The 20,756-nt window shown below is 41.8% G+C and overlaps 1 protein-coding gene and 1 long non-coding RNA gene across 19 annotated transcripts in view; both read left to right on the top strand.

Moving 5' to 3' along the window:
- LOC110958343 (neural cell adhesion molecule 1-like) overlaps positions 1-20,756 on the top strand; it is a 301,020-nt gene that overhangs the window by 79,837 nt on the left and 200,427 nt on the right. The window lies entirely within an intron of this gene.
- Positions 777-2,549, top strand: LOC127530502 (uncharacterized). Of its 9 annotated transcripts, none has more exons than XR_007937075.1 (4): positions 777-1,576; positions 1,863-1,917; positions 2,017-2,192; positions 2,259-2,549. It is a non-coding gene; the product is annotated as an uncharacterized LOC127530502 (long non-coding RNA). The 9 variants fall into 9 exon arrangements; XR_007937077.1 differs by lacking the exon at positions 2,259-2,549 and adding an exon at positions 1,775-1,829 and having other exon boundaries at positions 777-1,532; positions 1,863-1,983; positions 2,017-2,243; XR_007937082.1 differs by lacking the exon at positions 2,259-2,549 and adding an exon at positions 1,775-1,829 and having other exon boundaries at positions 1,863-1,884; positions 2,127-2,243.

Genomic DNA, 20,756 nt, shown 5'->3' with positions numbered 1-20,756 from the left:
TCCTTTCCAGTCCTCAGAAGGTTAGATTGAAATTCAGGTTAGGTTTTCTTTTGGCTAAAGGGAAAGCGAGGATTCATTGTCTACAGTCTGACAACTCGCGGTTCACACAGGCCAAGCTCGCTGTTGGTTTAATAATATTGCAAGAGAGAGTGGGCAGCCGAGCTGGAACATATTGCATTTCAATATCCACCTCAATTTTCCCCCCCACATTCTCCCAAAACACGAATCCCACATTTATCTTTCATTTCTATTTATTCTATTTTGCAATCTTCAGCTTTTCAGAATCATTATGACCGTAATGTTCGGGCTTAATGAATCTCCCCAGCAGGCAGACGACATGCCAGATGTGAAATATTTAAGTGCACAAGGTTTTGTGTTTATCTAACGGGAAGCTTCGCCGGTGACTTTTAAGGTTCTCCATCTGGGAGAGGGCAGGTTAGAGGACATGTTAAATGCAAATATCTCTCCTCCCGTCTCCTGCACTCTTGCAGAGACAATAGGCTGGATTCTGTTTGACATGGATGAGTAGTGCGCTCTCTTTCTGTCTCTGCTGCTGTCTTCCTTCCTCTGAATACATTTCACAGCTGTCCGAGAGGGCTGAAGGGAACTCACTGCAAATATTAGCAGTCTGTAGCAGTGTCTTCTGTGGCAAACTGTTCTAAAGCCACAGCGGCTTAGAGGACAAGATAAAAATGCAGTCCTAATACTAGCTAATACTGATTTGGTAAGAGGAGGAGGAGGAGGAGGAGGAGGAGGAGGTTGAATTATTGCCAGATTCACGTCACAGTGGAAGGAGTGGAGGAGGATGGCATTTCATGGCCATCACAGGGAAGCATTCAAGTGTTGCAGTTGTTGGGATTCGTCCAGGTGCCAGACAGATGACTGCCTCTGTTTTAAACTGACATGACACGACCCAGGAGGTGCACACATCGTATTAACAGACATGTCAGAGTCAACTTTCTCTTCTTTTCATCCCATAAAATGGAAACAGTGAAGTTGTACAATCTACTACATGTCAAAATTCTGAGTTTGGTGGATTCCCAAAAGACTCTTCTTATGTGTTGAAGACAATCTGGTTTACATCATGTCTCCCAGTTACTAATTTGACTTCTGATGTGCCACAATTTTGGAAATTAGTGTTCCATAAAGGAGGTAGGTGTTTGGTAGATGTTTGGTTGGGGTTTGCTGGGCCAACTTTAGTCCTCTCTGAAGTGTTTGGTAGAGGTTCAGTAGGTGTTTGGTAGAGGTTCAGTAGGTGTTTGGTAGAGGTTCAGTAGGTGTTTGGTAGAGGTTCAGTAGGTGTTTGGTATAGGTTTGGTAGATGTTTGGTATAGGTTTGGTAGATGTTTGGTAAAGGTTTGGTAGGTGTTTGGTAAAGGTTTGGTAGATGCTTGGTATAGGTTTGGTAGGGGTTTGGTAAAGGTTTGGTAGATGCTTGGTATAGGTTTGGTAGGGGTTTGGTAAAGGTTTGGTAGATGCTTGGTATAGGTTTGGTAGGGGTTTGGTAAAGGTTTGGTAGATGCTTGGTATAGGTTTGGTAGGGGTTTGGTAAAGGTTTGGTAGATGCTTGGTATAGGTTTGGTAGGGGTTTGGTAGATGTTTGATAAGTGTTTGGTATTGGTTTGGTAGAGGTTTGGTAGGTGTTTGGTAAAGGTTTGGTAGATGCTTGGTATAGGTTTGGTAGGGGTTTGGTAGATGTTTGGTATAAGTTTGGTAGATGTTTGGTAGATGTTTGGTATAGGTTTGGTAGGGGTTTGGTAGATGTTTGATAAAGGTTTGGTAGATGCTTGGTATAGGTTTGGTAGGGGTTTGGTAGATGTTTGGTATAGGTTTGGTAGGGGTTTGGTAGATGTTTGATAAAGGTTTGGTAGATGCTTGGTATAGGTTTGGTAGGGGTTTGGTAGATGTTTGGTATAGGTTTGGTAGGGGTTTGGTAGATGTTTGGTATAGGTTTGGTAGGGGTTTGGTAGATGTTTGGTATAGGTTTGGTAGGAGTTTGGTAGATGTTTGGTATAGGTTTTGTAGATGTTTGGTATAGGTTTGGTAGGGGTTTGGTAGATGTTTGGTATAGGTTTGGTCGATGTTTGGTATAGGTTTGGTCGATGTTTGGTATAGGTTTGGTATAGGTTTGGTAGATGTTTGGTATAGGTTTGGTCGATGTATGGTAGATGTTTGATAAGTGTTTGGTAGAGGTTTGGTAGGTATTTGGTAGGGGTTTGCTGGGCCAGCTTTAGTCCTCTCTGAAATGTTTGGTAGAGGTTCAGCAGGTGTTTGGTAGGAGTTTGATGCCCCGAAGCTTCACCGAGGTTCTCCTGTTTGGCCAATTTGACATTTTCTGGCTTCAGCGTCTCAGATATCACTTCAGTCGATTCTCTTCGTTTGATGCCCTCCCTGAAGTAATACAAATTGTGATGTAAAAGACAAGAGCTCTTGAGGTCGTCAGGAAAAAGGAAAACACAGGCAAGAGATCAACTGAGGTTGAAATGAAACGTCCCTCACAACCGATAAAAGCTGCATGAGGAAAATTAAAAAAAAAAAAAAAAGGAAAATTCAGGACGGTCTGTGCCACAGTGCATTAAGAGTAACTTCATTTTGCACCTGGTCAACTGTGGAATGGACTTCATTATGGAAGCAAACATTTTATAGGCTCACTTTAAGTTGGGACAGTAAGGAGAGTGTGTCTGGTTTCATTATAGCTGGGAAGTAATTTGACTTTATTCAGTAGTTTGTCAGTTTAATGAAAAAGAAAAGACATCAACTTGTAATTTATTGCACTCAGACCAATTGTTTAGGTTTAGTGTCCATATTTGGATGTTTGTTTTATTGTCTAAATCATTGATCACAATCTCCAGTTAATTTTGGAAAGCACTGCATGCTAACGTGTCAGCAGAGCCGGCCCAAGGCGTAAGCGAGTTAAGCGGTTGCTTAGGGCCCACCACCACCAGGGGGCCTCCCAGAATCCTTAATAAAAAGCAAGTGTAATTGTAAAAAAAATAGAAAAAAAACCCAATGAATAACCATTGTTCCGGGTTGTACAACAATAATCTTGGTCTAATTTTCTAATGCCAGCCAGGTTGCCAAGTATGTCAATCTTCGATGGTATCAATAAGTGGACCAAGTTACTCCTGCAGCAGAATACCTTAGCGGCTGCGCAAGTTCAGTGACAGTTAGAGTGACAGTGTCATTGCGCAATGGCGGACAGAAGCAAACAGAAATGTTGCCGTCCAAGAAAATGTACCTCTCAGGGCACAAAAAAGAAAGAGAAAACGGTTGGAGGAGCAGGAAAAGAAAAACAAGGATAAAGGTAGGTTGTATGACTTTTTTGTTTTGATAAATGTTGTGAGCATCGCAAGTTTAGGGCTCAGTCTGAGTCTTGTTTGCCACGGCGCCTTTTTCTCCTCCGGTTGGATATTTGGTAATTGCAATTACATTTTCTAACCTTTAATATATAACAAATCCCTTCACTTAACCCAAAATGATCTAAATCCTCGACTCTAAACAAAACCGGAATTAAAACCCGTTAAGGTTCAGCGGCCGCGGGCATTTTTCGAAATATAACGACACTGCCAACTCGATGATAGAAACATTATACACTGATGTAAAGCTTAGATTCTCATGAATCCGCCGGTATAAACCACTTTCAGATGTGATTACCACAGCGGGTAATATAAACACATTTGTCTGACAAACAACCAGTATCCATCCTTCCGTTCTCTATACACGGCTTCAACGCACACAGCGCGACTCACATTTGCGGGTTCATTATTACACACAGATGAAAAGAGAAAGAGAGCAGAAAAAGCAAAAAGAAAGCAAAGATTTTAGTGTTCTAGAGAACTTGTTTTTTTATGTATGTTATAAAATCAAAATATGTTGAATTGTCCTTTTGGAAAAGATCTTCCATGTATAATAATATAAACATATCATGTGCCCTTTCAAATATGAAAATATGTTTTTCTGGCATGCCAATCTGTACTTTTATACTCTGTTTTACAATCATTTGTAATAAAAAGTAAGCTAAGCAACCTTACAGGTAATTTCTGTTAAAAGATAAAGGAAACTTTAAAAAAAAATCTAAATGAACTTCCAACATCAACATAGTCAGTAATGATCAAAGAACTTGATTACATTACTTGAGTAAAAGTAAATTGGGTCAAAATTTACCCCAATAACTGTAAAAGTAATTCAGTGAAGTGAAAGTAAAGAAGCATTTGCTGTAAAGTAAAAGCATAAAAACTGCTGAAATACATGCTATGAATTATAATTTTGGGGCTTAAAAATTACTACCAGTATGATTTCCTGCATGGCAACACAACTGGGTTTATTGAGAAAATTATAAACAACACTTGACATTGACTGTGGTCACAACAGGCACAAAGCACTGAAGCCTACATTTTAATGATAATATAACATTCAATTTATCACATGTAGGCCTACTTTCTCTATCAAACAAAAACACTTTCAAGTCTATTTGTATTTATTTTTACACATACAGTTTAAAAAAATAGTTGCATTACCTTCAGTCAAGCTCATTCATCACAAATTGTTTCAAACTTTATTGTTCATTGGCTGCAGTACATTTCTTAATCCACTCGTGGCACCAATTAGTCAAACCGACACTGCGTGATACATGAATGATACAATGAGGGAAAAGTGTGACACACACGATGGGGTCTCATCTACCCATCACTACTTGACATATATTCAGATTTTGCACTGAAGTCGTTCGTGGGGGCCTCCCAAGGTAAATTTTGCTTAGGGCCCACTGAAGGCTTGGGCCGGCCCTGCGTGTCAGACATGTAATCCTGAGCTATGCTTCCAGGCTAGCTGACACCACCTTAATTAGAGATGTGGAACTGGAGAACTAAACGTCCAACTGTTACAAATGCTCACATTTAAATCATGTACGTTTCACCGACGACGAGATACACAATCTCTGGATTAGGAGTTGTAAAAAAACAAACAAAAAAAAGCACGCGGCCCCACATGTTTTTCATGCCGGTATGCACTGACTGCAGCTCTCCCACCACCCAGTGACTCTGCTGGGCCTCTAACCAGTGAGAGGCATTAGAAGAGAGAATGGGGAAAAGAGAGCAGCACAAAAGATGTCTGTAATGCAATAAGAATGGATAAAGGGCTTTTTAATGAGGTGGCCTCCCTTCCTCTGACGTTCCCTCTGCCAATCCAATTGTTTCATTAGTTTGAGTGGGGAAGTAAGAGCAGCAGGGCCTCAGCGCGGGGTTTACCGGAGACTCGGGTCAACGGGGTCAAATCGTCCGTCAGAAAGGACATTTCTTTCTTTTTTTTTTAGAAATGATTTAACATCACGTAAAGGTTGTTCTTCACTGTGTTCCCTCGCTGCAGCAAACACCCGCTGCACCAGCGATTTAACCTCAGACTCGGTCCATTTGAAAAGCTTTTTTCTTCCATGGAATGCATAATAACTTTATTCATCTTGACATAAATATTATTAACACGTCAAAGGGCGTATGCAGCAGCTGTGGAGAAAATCTAAACTTGGTCAAAGAATGCAAGCCCTAATGGAACAGAGATGACATTTGACAACCATGCAAACGCTCCCCAGTTCTCTCCAGCTGACACATATTCTTAGAATCATCTAGTTAAAGGGCTTTAAAAGTCAAAATTATGACAGCATTCGAACATGCCCTCTTGTTAAAACCATGTATTCGCTGAAAGATTTCATGTTTTTTGTCAAAAATGTCCATTCCTTGTACTGTCAGCTGATATTGGCATGTTGGAAGCTCAAAATTCTGTAGAAAATGTTCAACTTAAAGCCCATAGCATTTGGCAAGTTCTGATCTTGGTGGCTTCAAGCATAAAAGATCCTTTCTAAGGCTCCTACAATAAGTGATGCCTGTTTGATTGCGTGGGGTGTAATGAGTGCTGCAGTGTCTAATGATCTCTATATGTATTGTCTTGTTTTATGTCATGTAGCGCGACCTGCCAATAAGAGGACAATTCGCAAGGTATTATGTTTGTGAGCTTCCATGGATTTTTCTGAGAGAGCAATTACGGTTGAGCGCTGTGCTTTTTTTCGGGCGCAGTTCTTACATTAAACTCCTGCTGAGTACTTTATAAGTTGTTTTTAAGGCAATTACTTGATAATGACAAACCCTCCAGCTGAAATAGCTGGCCAATAATGAAAGTTTTTTTTTTTTTCCTGTTAAAAGCAGCTAAGACAAATGTGTTTTCAGAGAACGCCTGTCCCCGGAGCCCACCGGCGTTTAGTTTCTGGTAGTAACAGCATCCCTTTGTAGACGCTCACCCCTGCTTCAGACGGACCTGTGCGTTCACCTCACATGCAGCGCTTCTGTTTGAATTCGTCTTTGGCGCTCACAGAGGAGCGCAGCGTTTCATTTTGCTGGTGAGGCTTCGGGGCATGGCTGGTGTTCAACCGGATTGGACTGAGATCAGCCATCTTTGCCTTATTGCACACCAGAGGGGCAGCTACATGAATCATTCTCTCACAGATCATCCTCGAGTGTAAACAGGCTGCATGTGCACATCGATTCCAGCGCGTTAATTGGACACTCGGTTTCATATCTGAGCTTCAGAGTTTCCATCGCTTCATTTTTTATTCTTTACATTTTTTTTTTCTGTCAGGCCGCATGGGAGCGGAATACTGGAGCAACAAAGTTTTATCAGCGATCAGATGATTGTTCCATGTATACGCTGAGAGCTGCTGCTCAGCTGATCTGATAGCTGCTGCTGACGGAGGGTTAAAACCCACCAGACCAAATCCTGGGCAATTTGCTGTGCTATTTCTTCCTCGCTTATTTTCATTTCACCTGAACTTTTAGCGGGTCAGTTTGATTAGAATGCTTTTGAAATGACTTTTTCTGGGATACAGGCTAAGTGTTCTTGAGCAGAATCATAAAACCTGAGCTTTACTGTGATCTTTTGCCAAACTTTCTGCATTTAGATGTGGAAAATGGAGTTTTTTCAGGCTGTTAATCCAATGCTCCTGTCTGGACTGTCCATAAAATTAGCCTTTTGAGGTGCAACTCTGCTGTAAGAAAAGTCTAGTGGCGGCGTCCTATCATTCTTGTCCTCGACCTCTTTCAGGTGAAGCTAATGAGGCTTTCGCAGTCTTGGATGGCGAATTCAAGCGGTTATCTCTGTCCTACTGGCAGTCACGTGTAAATTTGTGCCAGGAAATACACTCCACCTTGTTGCAGGAAGGAAACCGTGCACTCAGAAACACAAGGAGCATGAATTTGCTGAATCAAGGACTGTTTAGTGTTTCAAAACACACAGAATATTTCATTTTGAGTGAATCTTCAACAATCCAAACCCGTCTTCTTAAACTGGCAGGTTGTTTATCTGCATTTACGCAACAAACATCCAAATTTAACATGCTTTTGAAAAGGTTCTTTTCTTACAAAGGGGTAGAAGGTTAAATAAATGTGAAGATGAACCCATTCAGTGTTTCCGTCGCCCCATCTTTTCAGCAGCAAAGTGTCCTTGAAAAATTGATGACATTATTGTAAAAAGGGATCTATTCTCTGTATGAGGGAATTTATTGCATTTGTGCTAAATGAGTTTTGGCCGAGAAGCCGAATAAATTAGGCTCTGTGGGGAATACAGTAATATCTGATTTACAGTATGTAGCTGGAAAGGCAATATTGTGTTTATCAGTGCTTCCCATGTGAGGCATCGCAGCTAATCGCTCCCAGTGGAGATGCTTTCTGCTCTCATAAACACAACATACAAACAGCAAAAAGTGATTCCTGCTTTTGTTTATGTGCCCATCTCCTGTTTGGCTTTGTTTTCGTAGCCTTCATCTGCTCAGACAGTAAGCACTTTGAGGATTTTTATTTTTTTTTCGCTTTCCTTCAAGGTTGAATTTCGCATGCAGATAAAAATCCGTCTTGAGCTCCACAAAGGTCACCGAGTGCTTTGATGCTTTCTGACAGCGGCATGCACAAATAACCCCTACCTGTCCAAAGCAAGCACTTCTGACATTTTCCCGAAGTGATAGTGATGGATTGTCTGGAAAAGCAATATGCATGAGCATATCATTCCTCGGTGGATGTCTGACCGTGACAAGGTGCGTCAGAGGAATGCTGCAGCATTCAGCCTGAGATCCTGCAGGAAATGAAGAGCTGCACAGTCAGAGATGAAAACTTCTCCCGACTTATTCTGCTCAGCATTGATCAGAATTGTTTTCCACTGTTATTTGTTTGTGTTTGAGTTTTCTGAGCCTTGCTTTTATCACATAAGCCTTTCAGTATGTATTTTTTCGAGCTTATGCCTCAGCGATTGGTCAGACAGTTTAGCTGGAAGTAAGAAGAGCTGCATGCACTGCAGCATAATGAAAACAAACTAAAGGACTAGTCTGACTTGTTTTCTCTAACACAGTCCTGATTGTAGCACAACTTTCCTCTGTAGACAGCAACACAAGAAAATGCCAAACAGAAACCCTTGAAATGCAGCATTTTTGGCTTCAACCACTGGTTTGAGGGAATTATTTAAAGTATAACTTTGCTATCTGCTCTTATTGAGCCAAACTAATGAGACTTCAGCAGTCTGAGATAAACAAATCAAACGGTTACTTTCGTCCTGGCAGTCGCTTCTATTTCTCACACACAGTTTGTCATTTACTGAGGCGACCGAATCCTAATTTGAGCAAAGGAGACAAAAGCTCCGTGGAGTCGACCGTGACTGTGATAGACTGAGACACCTGTCAACTATTTTGCTTTCAAGATAACTTCTTGTCACCACAATGCAGTGTGTGCACTCAAAACCCAATCAATGAGTTTGCAATGCAATAGAATATTCTGATGCCTGCTTTGTTTGCGTCAGTGCAGCCGGATTCTGGGCCTTTTGTTGGTGCACTGCTGTGCTTTTTGGTGCATTGTTCTCAGTGGAATAATGTGAAACCACTGGAAAGAATGTGTTTACCTGAACTCTGTCTTCACAAATTCACATCCGTGCTCAACTAAACTGCATTCTCATGTGCATTTTGAACAAATTTGGATTGTGTTAATGTCTTTCTGCATCTGTGGCATTGTAGGGAAGGCTTCCAGTTTGAAAAAGCCACAAAGGCTGCATAGAGTCTCCATGTGGGGCCGTTATTGTAGGGTTTGGAAAATATAATGCTTTGCTTAACACTTTCACAATGATATTTAGTTGAGAGAAGCTTGGTTAAGATGAGGCACCAAAATTACCTGGTTCGGTTTGGGAAAATATGGTTTGGATTGAAATGAGTCTTTCACTACATGGTGGAAGCTTCTCCTTTAGTTTCTGGGATACCAGGGTGATGAATCCTGCTTGGTCCAACATACTGACTGACTGGTTGGCTAGAAAGGAACTACATGGTGTCCTCGGTTTGTGATGTCCTCGACCTCGGGTGTTTCATCGTTTTGTTGGAACTTGTTACGTGGAACTAGTTGGTGAGCGGACAAATACGTCGCCATGGCTTTGTTTCCATTCTCTGGTTGCACTCCACCTTGGACTGTGCTACATTCACTAACTTTTTGTCCTTCGTTATGGCTCCCAAATGTCACTCTTCTGATAGCAGTGCTTTGAAGAAAAGCAAAGCCGTCTCCATGGAAGTGAAATTAGATATAATAAAATGCTCGGAACATGACTTTTCTGAAGATGTGATTGATATCTTAATGCATGTAACAGCTTTGTTTACATTTTCACCAGAGTTCCAATTTACGCCAAACATCGACTTGCATTGATCCATAGCAACAGAACTCCAACAAAAGTCGAAGACCCCCATACCATAAAGTAATAAAATCAAAGATATGTTGAGACCTATTCAAACATGACCGAACAGAGAATATGTTCCCTTGAAATTGTAACTGACAATGCAGTTTGGTCGTGTTAGGATGTATGTTAAAGGAAGTTGGTTTTCCTGGAGCTTTCCCTCAGGTATACGTTGATAACAGAGGTTTGGAATACTTTGCAACGCGTCCCCTCTTCCTGCAGCATTCAGAAGAACCATACAAATGTCTCCAACATGACACTTCACATTCACTGATCTGCAGAAGAAGAAACATGTTCCAACGCTTTCTAATCATCGGCCTGTTTGTGCATGTAAGCATGAGTCCTGTAGTTTTTGGTACAAACAGATGTGCTCATCAAACTGTGGCTCCATGGTGGTAAACAACACATTGCATTTAACAGAACAACACCAACACACACACACATGCTAGACAAAGAGCCACTGAGGCCACATTTAGTAAGGAAAAACTAGTGGTCGTACTTCTAGAGAGAGTTTGAGACTTTTGAAGTGATTTCAGCACAGTGTCTTTAGATCCTTGTGGCCATTAACCATGGAACATCGCAAGTCACACACTCTGCCACTCAGCTTGAGGTTACTGCTAGGGTGCAACAACAATCTGAAAACATACTTTTCAAGTTATTTCCAGACCCGTTGTTCTCTCTGATCGGCCTCCTCCTTTTCCTTTGACACTTTCCCTTTGTAAATGAATTGTGTATGTAAATGCTGCATGCAGTAGGTTTTATTGCAGAGCCTCAGCAGCATAGCCCTGCTACCTGTGACAAGCAAGAAGAAGAAAAAAATGCCAATTTGGATGCTGCTGAAATCCTCCTTCTTCAGGGGAAGCTACATCTGAGCGCCTGAGCTTGCTTTCCCTTTCTTTTATCATCATTTTCCTTTCCTTTACAGTATATTGCCTCGCTTTGCAATCCCTCCCTCTTCCCTTCTGTTGCTTAGTTTTCTCTCCGCCTCTTTGTTCTCACCTTCTTCCTCAATACTTTAACTTTTGTCTGTTCTTTCTTCTTTCTGTTTTTTTTCCCCTCCCTCTTCGTTTCCCTGTCCCTCATTTCCTCTCTCTGGGGGAGTTTTGGATCAGAGAGGCGTTTTGGTGCCAGGCTGCGACAATACTTCATGTTAATAAAAAGGATGGTTGGAAGCACAGTGGGAGCTGCACAGGAACATTTTTCCAGCTACTTTGCCATGCCTCGTTTTGTTGTGGTGGGAAGGAGTCCGTGTCTTTTACTGCACCGTTCCGTCACCATCAGAGGCGACAGTTTGCGGTTGCGTTCGTATTTTAGCTGCCGCGGCGGATATATCTGCGATTTGGAAAAACGGCTGCCTGGTAGTTACAGGACTGTAATGGAAATAAGGCAGACTTGAAATTGGAAACAGAGGTAGGCAAATTCGCTAAATTGGCCTTCAGCTGCTTTTTCCAAGAGGTACCCGGTGGGCAACTACCTGCAAAATTGCCCCCGTTATTGAGTTAGCTTAAAGATGTGAAAACATGTGGAGGCGATCCGTCAGTCTGGTAAACCCAGCGTTCGCCTTTTAAACACCACTGACTTCTTTTTGACCTATGTGCTGAATGTAATCATGGCCACAAACACACACACCACCCTGACACAGCAACACAACAAGCCTTCCATCTGAATACGCTTTTGGAAAGCAAAGCACCTATATTATTTAATTCTGCTGAAAACTGCTTGGTTGTAGGTTTAGGTGAAGGTCAGGGTTTGGGGGAAAACGGCGAAGCTTTGTTTTCATGGTTACAACTTTTATTTTTCTGGTTCAAAGTAAAGTTGACTGTGGGTTTAAAAGAGGAAATGTGGTTTGTATGAATAGTGTTTTGTCGAGCTTTTACACCTTGCTGAAGACGGCTAGCGTTTCATGGCATAAAGGATTGAAAACACATGAATAACTGAGTCAGTCGCAACCAGGTTAGCAGCATTCCCCGAGCTTTGATGCTAACAAATCTATTGTTTCTGCTGCATCCTTTCACATTAGTAAGAAGTTTATACAGAGCATTACACAACAACTCCCGAAGATAAATGTGCATTTTTTCTGTAGCAGGAGTCACATTTTCACCGTTAAACTATTCATGTTGTATTACAATAAAAAAATCCTAATTTCAAGCTTTTTGCTCATATCGTTCATGAAATATAATGTTCAAGAGGCTCCATATAGGGTGTGAATCCTTCATTTCAAAATAAAGACACTGCGGAAGTTGGATTTGTTGATTCAAACAAAAAAGACTTTAGTTGATAGTAACTGAATTTATTATTTTCTTGTTCTTGAAGACCTTTTATCCAAGAGGCTTCTTCAGTGTAAACTGACTCTGAACAGATAAAGGGGTGACATTTTGCTCAAATCATTGATAAAATAATGCTTGTCAAATTCAGATGGCTCCATATAGGATGTTAATCCTTCATTTCAAAACAGAGACAATGTGGAAGTTGGATTTGTTGTTTTAAACAACCAGATAGCAGCTGAACTTATTGTTTTCTTGTTCTTGGAGATGTTTGACCGACAGGCATCCAACAGGCTTCTACCCTAAACAGATCAGGGGGTGGCGTTACCGCTTTTCAGATACTTATAATGCAGTTCTGAGATCCTTGTCCAGACTGTTTTACCACCATTAACACCAGCCCACCAGTTAGTTACAGGGTGGAGAAGCAAACATGTCCTATTGACAAATTTGAATGTCCTGCCCAAACGGTGAGGGTAATCAAAACAATAATTAAAATCAAAGTTCCTTACCTTTAACCAATCTTTTTAGTATTTGTCAGACTTTGGTGCATTGTGAAGTGAGCAAGCAACAAGCAAAACGCAACAGGGTTTGTGATCTCCTGGATGCCCAAATCCCTCAGAAGGACATTGCCAAGACTGTTGGCATCAGTGAGAGGACCGTTCACCGCCTCCAGCATGCCAGACAAACCAGTTTGGGCACCAAGAGATCTCCAGATGGTCCTGGGAGTCTTGAGCTCAGATGGCAATAAGATGCCCCCCTACTTCTTCAAGCCAGATCAGAACATTTGGGCTGATGTGTACTACAAAGTTCTAAGGTACACCGTTTTGCCCTGGCTGAAGGCCACCTACCCTGACATGTGTGGCAGCAAGATGGGGCTCCTGCTCACACATCAATCAAGGTCCAAAAGTTCTGTGAGTAGGACATGGAGAACTTCTGGCCCAAAGGCATTTGGCCCCCGAGCTCACCTGATCTAAACCCCCTGGATTTTTTCTGATGGGGCGCCATTGAGTTGAGGACTAATGCCACCCCTCATGCCAATATGGATTTACTTAAGGCTGCATTCTCCAGGGAATGGGATGCCTACCCCAAGGAGGATATCAGGAGGGCCTGTTCCTCTTTCAGAGGCTGTATCGAGGCCTTCATCATGGCTGATGGAGGACAGATTGAATAAACATGCTCTGAAAGCTTTAAATTTGTGTTCTTCAAGAAATCAGTTCAAAATTCCAAAAAATAAATAAGTTATACCCATTTATAGTTGTTTTTACCTGTTTGTTGTTGTTTTACATTTTTGCTTCCCCACCCTGTAGAGCTGTGGAAGCCTACTGGATCCAAACAGCAGCTTTACAATGACTTGGATTACAGAGAATCTCCACAGGCCTTTAAGCAAACCTAATTTTACCAAACAAATTAATGGGTTTACAAGTGGAACTTTGCTGTATTTGCTGTGCGTTCGTCTGTGTGGAGTGTTGGCGTGTCGCTCTGATAGTGGCAGTGTGAACACGTCAGTGACTGTGGACAGTGTGCACACGGCTGTGGAGCAGATGACATATTGATCCAGACAGTGAGTTTGCTGAGACCTTCAGCCTGTGACAGTTAGTCGTGCCGGTTGCCACTTGCTGCCCCTCTTTGCCCAAATAATCTTTTTCTGACAGAGATGACAGCAGAAAGCATGATCCAGTGTGGATGTTCAACAGCACCTCATGTTCCTGAGAATTCCACTACTCCAAATAAATGAAAACAGGACGGTATGAAAGGGAAAGCAGCACATAGGGTGGATGAATGTTGTCTGGCAAGTGTAAAAAAAAAAAAAAGCTGAAAAGGGGAAATCTTTATGTGCAGTGAAGACAATTTGGAAAGAAGTTGAACAACTAATAATAAGATAATTCTGTAAATTTGAGAATCGCGTACATTTCTGAGCATTCTGTCCACGTGCTGTCTTTCTGCGGAGGGTGAGAATCCCACGGTTGTTACGTAAAATGATTAGCTGTGAGGAAAAGCTTGCAGGTCTTGACCGTTCTCTGAAGTCAGCAGCAGCAGCACCGGGCCGTATTGTTATTCACATAGTGTGTTCAGCTGCTGAAGACGTTGTCATAGCAACCGGTAGACCTGTTGTTGCTGACGTTTATTGGGCTGAATCTGCGTACGCCTGTGAGTGTGTGTGAGCTCGCTAGGTGAGCCCAACGTCTAATTGTTGGCGCCGCTGACCTCGGGGCCTCGTCCTCCAAACTGCTGATGACACACCCAATCAAAACAATGCAACGTCTCTCTCTCTCTCTCTCTTTCTTTTCTCCGGGCTTCCCATTACATTCAAATCACACCGGGTAGATTGGGATCATTAATTCTTGAAAAGGAAGATGTCATGGAAGAGGAACAGAGGCCCGACGTCTTCTGCTCGAAGCGCGAATGTGTCTGTGATCTAAAAACCGAATTGCTAAAAAGTACACCAGGGGAGAGCTTGATGTCTCGCATAAATTAGCATCTCAAATTGTTTGTGCTCGGTTCGTAATGTTTAAGTGAGCCGCTAATTTCGAAAGCATTGCCAAACAGATCTCTTTTGTATAAGTTTTAATTTGTTGTGTCTGCAGCAATTTGTAGCTGCCCGCAAAAATGCATTTTTAATGTAAGGGCCCGTTCAGCGCGGCTCATTGTTTCACCGACTTACTCCACCAGCTGCATTCACATAAAACACCAAAACACATTTACCAAACATGTAAGAATTCCACTTTGCTGAAAGCTCACATAGAGATACAACAATCAGGAGTTAAATTCAATCTGCGCTCCACTTTCTCAGTTACTTCTATTCTGTAGCAGTTCGTCAGTAGAAGCTAATCTGTGAAATGTATGCTATTATAGCTTTTTACAAAAACACAGCCACCTACAACAGCTTTGTTGAGAATTCTGCATTTCACTTCACATAAGGCATCACACTAGCATGTCTTCTGATGTGTTTGCTGTCATGTGTCTCTGTAATTCTTGAAATTGAAAACTATTTTTATGTCAAAACACACCTTATGAGTAGCTTTTGTTCTTATACCTGCAAGTCAGAAAGAAAGTAAAGAAGTTTCTCGATCGTCATCTCTTCAGCTTCATTCGATGTGGAGGTCATTCTGCTTCTGTGATATTTAAGCTCCTTCCTTAGTTACTGTTGCTATGTTGGACCCTTTTTGGTCGATGCCAAAAACCTTTGATGGTAAATTTATCTATATGTTTCAGTGATGTGGTTGTTGGCGTAAAGCTGATCTCAATTAACCTTCTGAACCCCAAATGGGTGTTTTTTTTTTTCTCCCCTCACTGTGGACTTATTTTTCACTTCAAAATAAAGTTCTTTACCTTTATGGAAACAGAACAACCGTGATTAGAAGTAGAGAGAACATAGAAATGTCTTTTGTGCAAACAACAAGGAAAAAAGTAGACTTTCCTTGATTAGTTATCTTACAAAAATTAGAAAAGTTAAACTGGAATCAGCCTGTGCATCATGTCTCTTAGTGGTGTTACTAATACTGGGGGATTATATGAAAACTCTGCAGTAGTTGTTTCCTCTCTGTTCTGCATAAATACAGCTTGCAGTTCATCTGAAAAGTCCCTGAACTTCTGTGACATGACTGATTCCTGGGGTTGAGTGCAGACTTGTTTGTTATTTTGTCTTATTTTGTGCCAAACTTTTACACCAGAAACATTAGTTTTTGATAACATATTACAATTTTAAGCTTAAAATTTGGAACATTTCCTCCACAGAAGGGCACATGGCTGCATTTAGACTTTCTGTCTGGTTTCATTTTGGCAGTTTGAACTTTCCATTGGGTTTTGGGGCTGAAAAGGTTAGAGATCCGTTATTCTGAAATGAAATGACCCCCGTACCTGTGCAGGTATTTTGACATCGTTGCAGCAAAGTTATCCCAGGTTATTGTTTTGTGGAGTTCTTGCTCCCTGCTTAGCTATTATTAGAGCTTTGAGGTTTAGAGCCAGGATTGGTCGGTTCCACTAAAAACCTCACAGTGCAAAGGGACAAAATTACCCTCTATATCAAAGCCACGAGCCTTTTTCAGCCAAGCTTGTGGAAATGCAGACGTCACTTAAACACTTGAGTTGATGCCTTCCTCCCCTGGGACGACAACAGGTGTGAGATTCTGCTGCTCTCCAGATGCAATTCTTCACCTGGCTTCCTTCGTGACACTGCGGGGGTTTTAAGACTGATGGCTCCGAGACACAGCCCACTTGTCCCGGATTGTTTTCTGAAACTATCATAGCAACGGTGGTTTGCATTTACTGCTCCCCCAGCCTTGAAATAATGCTGTCTGAGGAGGGAGGAGTGGGCAGCAGGAGGAAACACTGTGGATATGTCTGATGGCACAACGGATTTTCTGCTTTTTGATATTGTTGCATCTAAAATAATGCAATAATAATGCAGACAAGTGCTGGTGAGGCTGCAACATCACTGATAAAGGAGCTAATAGTCATGTAAGACTGAACCTTAAGTCGATAAAGGCAACATAAAGTGAGTAGTTGTGATGCTACACATCAGGATGAAGTAAAATGCAGTCAGATCTGATAATATTATCTGATAAAAGTGAAAATAGCACCAAATACTTAATGTTTTTCTTCGTCCTACAACTGTAAAGCATAAAGGTAGACGTAAGCCTGTGATTGCCTACTTTCCTCCTGAATTCCCCTTCATGCTAGCCTAGCCGCGCTAGACAACCCACGGCAACGAATTTAATTCTCTGCCAGGGTCGACAACAAAAAGGACAACAGTCGTTGAGCTCCATTAGCACCGACTCTGAATAATCTTTCTGTTAACACGTCTGTAATATACTTGAGCTTCACCCATTGACTGTATAAATAAGGCTTCACCGAACTACCGCATCCTCTGATTTCTGGCGCTTTCGGAGCCTATTCGTTGCGCTGATTGGTTGTATACCTACCCAATTGCTGCAGAGTGATTTGAAAGACAACCTTTTAGCCGCCCTCCCTCTCTGTCAAGTGTGCCTAGACCCTTGCGTCTTCAGAGCATGGGTCTAGCGCTGCTCGGCTACCTTCATGCAGCGTCGATGCATAAACCTGAAGATACATCCAGTAGCATTGCGTGGTTTGATCCGTGTCATTTTGTTTCTCATTTAAAGGGCCAAATATGTATACCAGATTTATTAATTTATTGCAGAATTTGACAAAATGTGACAAAATTCACAAATGCTGACTTGAATTTTAAGAAGATTTCTTAACATTATTGACAAAATCGCTCATCGGTGTCAACACAGGCTGCTGCAGTGGTTGGAAAAGGTGTAAAACCACAGCTAATTTGTTTTATCCTTCTCAGAACCGATGCAAATGTACTTATGAACAAGCCAGAAAATGAAAACAAGATGTTCCACATTATGTAATGGCATAAACGTTCGCTGCGAAACACCGCTGTGTTTCTCTGTGCGTGTGGCCTTTCTAGTGTCAACACTTAAATGAACTGAACTCAGAGATTTATTTGTGTCTTTTCAGGCTGTGAGTCCTAAAAATTGGTTTCCAAACATGCTCCAGTGTTCGGCGCTGTGCTTTTCGTAATGTGGCGTCCTTGAGGTTTTATATTTAGATCATTGTGGCTTTAAAGTGTCAGTAGTGTGGAGGCTCGCTGGATGTAGTGCAGATCAAAGAGCTACAGCGGAATGCTGCAGTAAAGCAGCCGAGGAGATGTGAACATGTGCACCTAATGCATGATAATACACGACTGCTCAGCTTCTCTGTGGCCTCGCAGAAAGAAGAAGAAACATGGACCAGATCAATGCGCGTCTCTTCTACGCTTTTCTGTTTTAAATCCTTTAAGTCCTGCCTGTGATGTTTTCACCACTGACGTGACGGTGGTGAAATTCACATGCGGCGCTTTAGCAACAGAGCCCTTATTATTCTCCCAAGAAAATAATGTGATTGAGTTCCGTTGCCCTGTTTGAGGTTAGAATAATGTTTAGATTTGGTAATCCAGTTGAGCAAGCGAGGCTCACCCATGGCGCTGCTCTCCGTCCTGACTTCCTGCTGTGTAAACACTGTATTCAACAGAAAGCATAAAGCAGCATCACATGGCATGCGCTTGTCAGCAGCTTCTGTTTTTTGGAGGTCACTGATTTATTTATTTTGCTGTTTCTCAGTGTGCCATCGCTGCAGCCAAAGTTAGGAGAAAGATCGTGGTTAAATGAAACCAGTGTCGGCTGCTGTTTGGAGACATCTGGATGGAAACGGTGGTCACACACGTTGTTTACCCGTCCATCCATCCTTATCGCCTCCCTAACAGTTACCAGCGCCGCAAAAAAATATCATGCAGCATCAGTGCGTTGTTTTGAACAGACAGGAGTGATCATTTACATGGCCACTAAAGGTCCTTGTCAGGTAAATACAAACAGACGCTGTTATAGCCAATTGAACAAATAAATGCTGCTGTCGTTTTTCCTGCGAGGGCAATCTCTAACCTTTCCAAGAGGGGAAAGCAAGTTTGTATTTGCTTCATTTCACACCTCTAGCGAGATGAAAATACGCGCCAGGCAATGACATTTTTAGAGGTGAGATGGTAAATCAAGCTCTCAACCTGTGAGCACAAATATAGCGCACTTATAATAAGCTTGTTGATACACTCGTGGCCCACTACGTATTAAATCAGTCACCAAAAAGGATTTCTGTTTCTCCTCTTCCTGCCTCGGCTGCACATTGCTTAGTGGTTTGTGACCGACGTACAACACGGACTTAATGCAAGACGGAGCTCCGTTGAGCAGAAGGACATCTGCTGTGGTCACATTTAATTTTGTTTTCAGATTAATTATGGCGGCAAATTGAACCCTACACTTTGTTGTTTTCGTAATTGCATGAGAGGGATCTTTGTGAAGGGGCTGAGTGATTAAAAAGCAAATAACATAAAAGCAGAACCCGTACCTTGATGATCTAATAATTGAGATGTCCCCGTATGGGGTCATTTTGGGGTGTTGCAAGGTTTAATGGACTAGCATAAATGCTGCGCGTCTGGGTCGCAGGATATGCCTCATAAGCCATCGACAAGCCCTCCGATGCCTGGATCAATGGGGAACAAGGCAGCACAAGCCCATTAGTGGATGGCTGCAGTTTCAAGCTACTGTGAGACACTTTCGAGGCTGCTCTCACGCTCACACGCCTCACAAATGGCCGGCTTTATTTATCTGCACTGTCAGATGAATCAATAGCTGCTGATTCGATAGCAAAACCGCGCTGATAATCATCCGTCCACACCGGCGCGCAGACACGCCCACACATACCTTCCATCCCTTTCAAAGCGCTGGGAGAGCAGCCTGTGTGAAGCCATTCAAATGAGCAGTGGATTACGGCTGTTTCTCAGTCCTGTGTGGATATTGTGCACCTTTTCCAAAGCTTGTCTGATCACAGTTGGAAGAGATACCTTGACATTTAGAATTGTAGAGCTCAAGGCGAGGATCAGATATGAAAAAAAAAAGAGCTAATAAGTCATTTTAAGGAAACGGCAGGACAAAAGCTGAAACTTTTTTACAGACTGTGGAAAAAACTGAACTGAAATTCAAAGCTGAAGAGCTCTCGTGTTTGATTCTTATCTGCTTTTTCACCCCTATTACGGCAGATCTTCATTATAACCCAGGAAAAAGCTTCGGTAACCTGCTGATCTAACCGTGGACATTTGCAGCCTCACTTTACCATATCTGTCATTTCCACTGTGTTTCTTCTAAAGAGCTGTAATTGCATTCCACCACGTTATTACTCATTAGCTCTTTGATTAATGAGAAGGTTTATAAAAGTCAGTAAATTTAAACTTTAAACCCTTGAAATAGATGAACGTTTTTTATGGTGATAATGAAACGATTAATGAGTCCTGGTGGTCTGATTTATTTCATGATTCTCTGTTGGCAAAGACCCAGAGGGAGTCCAGTTAGTCCAGCGTTGATCCAAAACTGGGCTTCCAGACTCCACCATCTCTGGCTGAACATCGCCGAAGCTTTTTGAATTTGAACATTTTCCCACCTATTTCCACACAAAGTTACTTTAATGATAGTATTTGCTAGATTTTTGGTTTGGCTTCCTTGATAAAAGCGCATCATCGTAAAAGATTTCAAGTCTTGTGCTTGAAGAAATAAATGATAAATATTTCTACACGTGGCAGCTGAATGAACCTGATATGGTAATAAAACCTGAAGGAAGTTCTCCGGTCTTACCAGAACGGTTAAATTTCATGTTTTTTTACAATCAAAGTATCTCACATTCTGCTGGAGATACAAAACAAGTTGATTTGTTGGTAATATGATTTGCTAAATGGAAACGAAGGATGACAAACAGCTCAGGTCTGGTTGATGATGGCAAACGAGCTTTATTAATTCATTACGAGAGTGCATTGTGTATTTATCTGCTAATTTGTTTAACTGTCTGTATTCAATTTAATTTGATTTGTGTAGTGCAGATTCACAACAGGCCATCTCAAAGCACTTAGTAACAGAAACCCAGCAAGGAAGGAACAAAAAAAAAACCCTGAGAGATGGAGAGAAAAAACCTCAGACAGAACCAGGCTCAGTGAAGGTGGTCATCTGCCTCGACCGGTTGGGTGAGAGTGGGGTTGATAGATACATACTGTTATGCAAGTGATGCTACAAAGGCAGACCCATGTTAAAAATGATAGCTTATGCTCATAAAATCTCAAACATATGGTATTGAATCATGTCCACGGTTCCCTGTTGCTCCTCATATATGCTGGACAAATTACATCCAACGGTCCGTTCATCCCACTGAACT

Source organism: Acanthochromis polyacanthus, chromosome 17, assembly GCF_021347895.1.
Source record: "Acanthochromis polyacanthus isolate Apoly-LR-REF ecotype Palm Island chromosome 17, KAUST_Apoly_ChrSc, whole genome shotgun sequence".
Lineage (NCBI taxonomy): Eukaryota > Metazoa > Chordata > Actinopteri > Pomacentridae > Acanthochromis > Acanthochromis polyacanthus.
Note: the sequence above shows the minus strand (reverse complement) of the source record. Positions and strands in the feature narration are given on the sequence as shown.